This window comes from Pinus tabuliformis, chromosome J, assembly GCF_031772625.1.
Source record: "Pinus tabuliformis cultivar Carrire ecotype Pingquan chromosome J, CPIR1, whole genome shotgun sequence".
Taxonomy (NCBI): Eukaryota; Viridiplantae; Streptophyta; class Pinopsida; order Pinales; family Pinaceae; genus Pinus; species Pinus tabuliformis.
In genome coordinates, this window is record NC_142295.1 from 787,808,815 (window position 1) to 787,816,752 (window position 7,938).

General features: G+C 36.9%; 1 non-coding gene across 1 annotated transcript; it reads right to left on the reverse strand.

Annotated features, from left to right (window-relative positions):
• Positions 1–4,164: 4,164 nt before the first annotated feature.
• Positions 4,165–4,267, reverse strand: LOC149229081 (U6 spliceosomal RNA). The gene has a single exon (XR_016248587.1). It is a non-coding gene; the product is annotated as a U6 spliceosomal RNA (small nuclear RNA).
• Between the last annotated feature and the right edge of the window lie 3,671 nt (positions 4,268–7,938).

Genomic DNA, 7,938 nt, shown 5'->3' on the forward strand with positions numbered 1-7,938 from the left:
ATTATATCTTATTTTCCTTAACCTTAATATTTGTTTGTGAACTTAATAGATTTCTTAAGTTCTTTTAGTTAGATATTTCATCAAACAAATATCAAGAACATAAACTACAACAATAGAGGAGACATATATTAGGCTCTCAGCTAGGGAAAAAACCCTCCAAGGGGAAACTCGTAAAATCTTCTCTTATTATAATTTTCTTCAAGTGAGATACAAAGACCCAAACCATAGACCAATCCTTCTCTTAGTACCAAGCTGGACATTCCTCAAGTCCTTCATTTTTTCTGCACCAACCAACTTTAATACTACAACTCCTCTTAAAGCTTTCCTCCAAAAACTTTGACCCCGTAATTTCAGCCTTGCAAATTTCTTAGTATCGTGGAATTTTAGTGTGTTTTTGATCATATTTTTAGACATAGACTTCATTCCGAAGTGCCAAGGAAAAATCAACATGGTATCGAAGCTACTTTGAAGGGACAACTAAATCACAGTGTGCACAACATATAACTCAAGAAGGAGTTGGTTTCCTTGTTGTTGAAGGAATAACAACATGGTGAAGTTGGTCACGATTTTAAAGTATGAAGTTATATTGGACGGATTGTCCAACTATAGTCCTTGGAAGGAAATGGATGAACTAGTCTTCTTGGTGAACAATATTTGGGAGTTTGCCGACAAGGAGATTAAGAAACTAACAAACTCTAAGGAGTTAGAAGTTAACAAGGAATTTGATGCGATGGTGAAGCTCATCCTCCTAGACAATGTCAAAGATAACTTGATACCTCATATGACTAGGAATAACGCTGCCTATGAGATGTGGAAAGATTTTCAAGACTTGTTTTAGAATAAGAACGAGAACCAGTTTCTGGTATTGAGAGAGAAGTTGAAGAGCACCAAAATGTTGGATGGTGAAGGTGTGGATTTGTATTTGATGAGATTTATTCACGTTTGATATGAGTTTGATTTCATTATTGAAAATGTTCCAAATTTTGAGTTGTTGAGAACTGATTTGAAGGTATTTTCCAAGGAATGGAAGTCGTTTATCAAAGCGATCATTGCTCAAGAAAAGATTCCATATTGGAACAGGTTGTGGGATGACTTCATCTAGAAAGAAATTCGAGATGAGGACCTTCATAAGAAGAAGAAGTATTATGATGATAATGCAGCTCTTGTAGGGAGGGTGAAGGGCAAGTAAAAGAAGGACTTGAGAAAGCTAAAGTGTTATGCATGTGGCAAACATGATCATTATGCAAACAAGTGTCCACAGAAGAAGAAGGCAGAGAATGAGAAGAGGAAGGGGAAGGAAGTGGTTGGTGTTGTTAGATATTTTGAGTTGGATGAGTTCTCGAGAAGAATGGAGGAGGAAATTTCTCTAGTTTCTCATTTTTCCAAGGGTGCCATCGACAAGACTGCATGGTACATGGATAACGGAGTGTCAAAACATATGCCAAGTTCATGTGAATTTTTCAAACTCTAACTAAATGGGACTCGAAGTTGCACATGGAGTTTGGAGACAAGAGTCAGAAAGCTATCACAGGGTCAGATGTTGTGCCATTTAGGATGGATTCAAGTGGGATGTTATGAGTTCAAGATGTATTATGGGTACAAGATCTTAGATACAACATGTTGTATGTCTCAGTGGTTAAGGTGAATTGGTTTGAGGTGATTTTCTAGGATGGGAAATAAAAACTTAGGCCCAAAGGCTCTAACTCCACTGGAGTTATCATTAGAGTTAGGGAGCATGGTCTATACTGGTTGACTGCAAGCCTATAGATTAGGGAAAGAAGCAAGCTCCTAAGATTCATAGGGAGTCAAGTTCGAGGTGGAGTATGCAGGTTCAGAGGGAGAATCTACAACCTAAGAAGGGCACATGGTCAGTGTGGAGTAAGGAGACTTCTACTAGAAAGAAGGAACCATGGAATGGACTGAAGGAATTTTAGGAGAAGAAGAAGTGGGAATCTTATGGCGACAAGGACACTACCAAGAATAATGTGGTTCATTCTACAAGGTATGCTTCAATGGTGAATGCCAAAGATTGGGCTAGTGTCGTTGATGATGACAAGTTACTTTCGAGTAGTGCAAGCACCTCCCTCACTAAGAGGGAGTGTTTAAATGTGTAGCTTGGGAGGTACTCCCACAAGCACTGGGGGACTTGGTTTGTGAGGAGTTGACCCACATAAAAGTAGTTTTGTGGGCAGTCTACCCAAGTGGTGGGTTTTGTACCTAATTTTATGGCCGCAAGACCAAGGTGAAAAATGATAGTTTATTCATTCAAAGCATGATAGCGTATCCTTGAAGGGATAAGGGGAACTTAGGGCTTCAATAGGGTGGAAAAAGACAAATGAAAAGGAGTTAATTTCTTAAGATAGTGGGATTTTTCTGTGTAGGCTAAATTTGGCTTGGCCTATAAGACACAACCCTTGGAGTTTAATGTGCACCTCTAAGATCACTATAAGAAGAGGTGGATTCAAGTTCATTTGGCATCATCCAAGAGAGAAAATAATCAAGAGAAGAAGCACAAGAAGACCACAAACCTCAAGGATCCAAGTTAGAAAAGGAGAGGAAGGACGAGTTATGTCTTTTGTCTTATGATCCTGCTACCCGAGTTCAAGGAGGGTTGTATGTTGAAGTTCTAGGTATAATTTTCTGTGGTAATCTCTGTCACAACTGAGTTAATTTCTGTGTGATAAAGGAGGGCCGAGACCCCTATTGATGGTGGAAGATAAGGTCAAGTGAGGGTCGAGTCCCCTCAAGGTGTTGCATAGAAGTTTTCAAGGTCGTAAGGTATTGCATGTGTGACTGAGGTGGCCACATGATCTGAGGTGGCCATAAAAAAGTGTTATCAAGGCCAACAAATTTAGTCAAGGGATGCTGAGAATTATGGAATTTTAGGGGCTATGCCAATTCCTAAAAAGGTACGTTTCTGGTCTTATGTTTGATGAAATTGATAAGGTTGGAGGTCTGTTCATAAGGTGTTGAACATCAGTTCTATTAGATCCTAAGGATTGTGATATTAAATGAGTTATATCTCTTTTAAGAGGAATATTTGTGTATGCCCTAAGAGAAGTCACTCATAGTAGTTAAGGGGTTGTTGAGAGGATTGTTTATGTAAGCCCTAAGTATAATCACCTTGGTGGAGCAAGTGGATAGTTAGTGGGAAGTCTAGTTGAGCCTAATTATAGTGATCCTTGGTGAAGTAAGTGGATTGTTAGAGGCAGTTTGATGAGCTAAAGATGCAAGCCATTTTTAAGTTGCATAAGTACTTGTGAGCAAAAGTCGCAGAGGCATTGAAGCAACAATGATCTATGTGTGTATAGGTGGAAAAGGACCTACCATGTGTTCAAGGTACATGGAATGAAATGTTTGGTGTGAACGTTCCTTCAACAAGTAAGTCAAGTGTGTTTTGTTCAAGTGTAGATTAGTTGTCATAAGTTGTTAACGTCAAGCCCTAGTTGTTCTTGTATCAGGGCTAATTGTAAGGGCCATGATCCCTAGTACGAGATCCCTATGTTTGTTGTATTAAAGTTATAATATAACAAGTATTGGGTTTGCAAAAAATCTTGTGTACTACATTGATTCACTGCTATACATTTTCCGTTGTGCAAAGTGCTTAGTGCTATGTAATTTTAGTGTGTTTGTGATCATGTTTTCAGACATAGACCTGATTTTGAAGTTACAAGGAAAAATCAACATAAACTATCGAAACTGAAAGCCACATATCAACACAAGATTGTAAGCACCTAGAAAAAACCAGAAAGGGAACCTGAATTGACATCCTATATTGTAGTTCCCACACACCTGCTAAAATCTTAAAGGATGTATTGAAAACTCAAGTAACCTAAAAATATGTTGCACTGAATTACATCATATATGATCTATAGTCTATATCAACCTTGAACGTAAATAACTATTAATGTTGTGTGTACATACATACAATCCAAGTATGTCATTTAAGATAAATACCCTATCTATGAAACCTGATATGTCTAAAGAAAAAAACCCCACTGACAATAGAGGTTATCACATAGTCTACTCGACCAATCCCTACTCCTACTTCTCCACAAGCTTCAAATTATAGTATGAGCCAAGCCATCCAAACCAGGCCCCCTTCCCTAACACTTTCAATTATGCATTCCCATGTTAAACTTCGAAAATCAACCATGATGACTTAGAATTTTGGACCATTTCTTGATTTGTGTGTGCCATCCTTACCCGGGGACCATGTTAATCTTCTCTATATCATTCCAATTTTATCAGATGTCTCTGAAGGGGCTATAACAAAGCCTATTTATAAGTTAATAATATCCCATACTTTACAATGGATATTACAAGTTAAGAATATCCATGGTAAAGTATGGGTGAATATCCATGAATCTTGTTATATTGTAAGTTTATTGTAAGTATTAAGTTTTTATGTACTTAGTAATCAAATTTAAATATGTTTACAAAATCATTATTTTAATTTATGGAGTAAAATGGATCTTAATTTATAGTTACTATTTATATGTTATATATTTTAATGTGATAATAAAAACAAAATTACAATATATATATATATATATATATATATATATATATATATATATTATATATATATATATATATATATATATATATATATATATATATAGATATATAGATATATATATATTGAGCCAAAATTTAAATGTTTACATGACACTGCAACATCTCTGCCATCCTAGGTTTTATACGAGCATAGATCCATCTTAATTCATAATCTACCAAGGGTCAAGATCAAATCTCTCAAAATGCGAACTTCCTTTTGAGTGCAAAACTTGAGGAAAGGTTTGCACTTGGACTTCTTTTTGAGTGCAAAACTTGAGGAAATGTTTGCACTTGGTAGAACCTTAGTTAAGAGAGACCTATGCATTTGATTCCTCTCATCACTTGGTAGATCTTTAGTTAAGATGAATCTATGAAGTATATCTAAACCCTCTATCCCCACTACTACAAAAAAATATTCCCATAGAAATTAAATCAAGGTTTCAATAAAATAAAAAATGAGAATACTTTTATATATAAAGATATGAAATATATATAATATAAATAATATTACTAAGAACCAACATAGATTCATCTTAATTAAGGATCCAAGCGAAGGGAACAAACAAATTGACTAATATTCCCATAGAAATTAAATCAAGGTTTCAATAAAATTAAAAATGAGAATACTTTTATATATAAAGATGTGAAATATATATAATATAAATAATATTACTAAGAACCAACATAGATTCATCTTAATTAAGGATCCAAGCGAAGAGAACAAACAAATTGATTAACAATAATAGAGGAAAGATAGTGCATGATTGTTTTAAGTTTTTCATTATTATATTTTCTTTGACATGGTTGATCTGTAGGTTTAATATTTTACAACCAATTGAGATTTTTTTTTGATACTTTTTTAAATGCACTATCATCGAAACAAATTTAAGAGAGAGAGGTGGGGAGAGAGGGAGGAAGTGAGAGAGAGAGAGGGAGGGAGACAGTAACAAAGTGGGAGGGCAAAGAGAGAGAGAAAGAGAGAGAGGGGGAGGTGGGAGAAAGAGGAAGAAAGACAAAGAGGAGGGGAAAGAGAAGGAGAGAGGGAGAGAGAGAGGGAGGAAAGAACAAAGACATAGAAAGATAGAGGTGGATAAAGAGAGGGAGTGACAAGGGAGAGATGGGGAGAAAGTGAGGGAGAGAGGAGGGAAGATAGAGAAGAGGAGAGGAGAGAGATAGGGAAAGAGGGGAAGAGAGAGAGGGGGAGGGAGATAGTGATAGAGTTAGAGGGAAGAGAGAGAGTGAGAGTGATGGGGGAGGAGAGATAGAGGGAGGTGGGAGAGAATGACAAAGAGATGAAGAAAGAGAGAGAGAGAGGACTCAATAGAGAGAGAGAGAGGGAGAGAGGGAGGGAGGGAAGAAGAAAGACACAAAGGGAGAAAGGTAGAGAGAGAGGGAGCCAAGAAGAAATACACAAAGGGAGAAAGGTAGAGAGAGAGGGAGCCAAGAAGAAAGACACAAAGGGAGAAAGGTAGAGAGAGAGGGAGGGAGTGATAAGGGAGAGATGGAGAGAGCGTGAAGGAGAGAGGAGAGTAGGAGGGAAGAGGGAGAGGAGAGTTAGAGGGAGAGAAGGGCAAAAGAGAAAGAGAGAGAGAAGGGGAAGAGAGAGAGAGAGGGAGGGAGATAAAGTGAGAGGGAGAAAGATAGATAGATATAGAGAGTGTGTGTATGTTTGGGGGGTTATATGGAGAGAGAGAATAAGAAAGAGACACATAGATACAAATATAGATATTGTATAGTATTATATAACCAACTTAGATCCATCTTAACCCTGGATCTATCAAGCATTGAGAGCAATCAAATCTCTCAAGGTGAAAACCTTTACTCAAGTTTTGCACTCAAAAAAGTGGTTTGCACCTCGAGAGATTTGATTCCTCTCGGCCCTTGATAGATCTAGGGCTAAGATGGAATTTTATCCCTCTTGGCCCTTGTAGGCTAAGATGGTATTATATAAATTTCACAACTCTAGTAGTATTCATATTTTTAATTTGATTAAAACATTGATTTAACCTCTATGGAATATATAACGAGGATAGAGGGTTTAGATATATCTCAAAAGTAATTGTAACTTTTTTTTTTTGATTTAATTAAAAATGTTATTAAATTAAATTAAAATAAAATATTTATAAACTATTTTTATTGTGAAATGAGTTATTGTTTTTGGGCACATGGTATTCATAATCCATGGTATTGGCTCATGGTATTGTAACAAGTATTTACAAGTTATAATATCCAAGGTAAAGTGGAGGTGAATATCTACCTTCAAGAATCTTGTTATATTGAAGGTTAATTGTAAGTATTAAGCTTATGGAATCATTATTTTAATTTATATGGTAAAATGGATCCTAATTTATAAATACTATTTATATGTTATACAATTTTTTTGTAAGCTTCGTAGGACTACATCTTCATCATGTGCAATATATCACCCCGATTGGGTGGGTGGGGAATTGAACCAATGAATTCACATTAAGGAGTGTCACCCGATTACCATCTATCCAAGACCCCACTGTTAGGGTCCCACCCTAATGCCTTTATTTATGTAATAAACCCAATAGGGTCGAGTCATAGTCATAGTTAGTTAAAGAGTCAATAAAGCCTGTATTAATAATTGTATGTGGTTAACCCGCATTTAAGAAAGGGACCATAGTTAGTTGCAAACAGGATATAATTAATGAATAAAGTGGTTAACCCATGTTATGCAAAGGACCACTAGTCGTTAGGTTGTTGAAGGTCATTTATCTATAATTAGTCGTAGTTAGAAGGGAAAGATTGTCGAGTCTTATTTTGTAATCGAGCTCTGCTCCACTGGAGGTTGCCCCCTCGAAGAGGCAAGCGAACATTGCTTTCATCTCTGAATAATAAAATACTTGCTATTTTTCTCATTTTATTCTGTGTTCTGGGTTGTATTTCTTCGCATATTTGGTATTCTAGAATTTCTCACAGGTCAAGAGCATAACAAGTGGTATCAGAGCACTTTCTAGGGCCGTGGTACCTCCATTTTTGCATATTCTTTTTTAGGCTAGAGACGTGTTCCAACGTCTTTAAACCACAAGATCTGTCGTTGAGCGCATAAACATGTGGATTTTGGGAGGCATTCATGCATGAAATACACGAGGTGGTCATGCTTGTTGGACTCCCTTGTAACCCCTGTGGGTACCCCTTCAAGTAGTAGCGCATTAGATAGAACCGCGCACAGACTGCACTTCCACATACCCTCTGGGTATATAGGAAACCCCCTAGGCCAACCTGAAACCTCGCCTTAGATAAGACGTCAGCCGTCTTGCTGCTATAGTACATTGAGAACAACACTCGAGGAGATTACTCGTGTGTACAATAGGGTAGCCGGGTAGTACGGCTAAGGTTACGGTTGATCCTCCT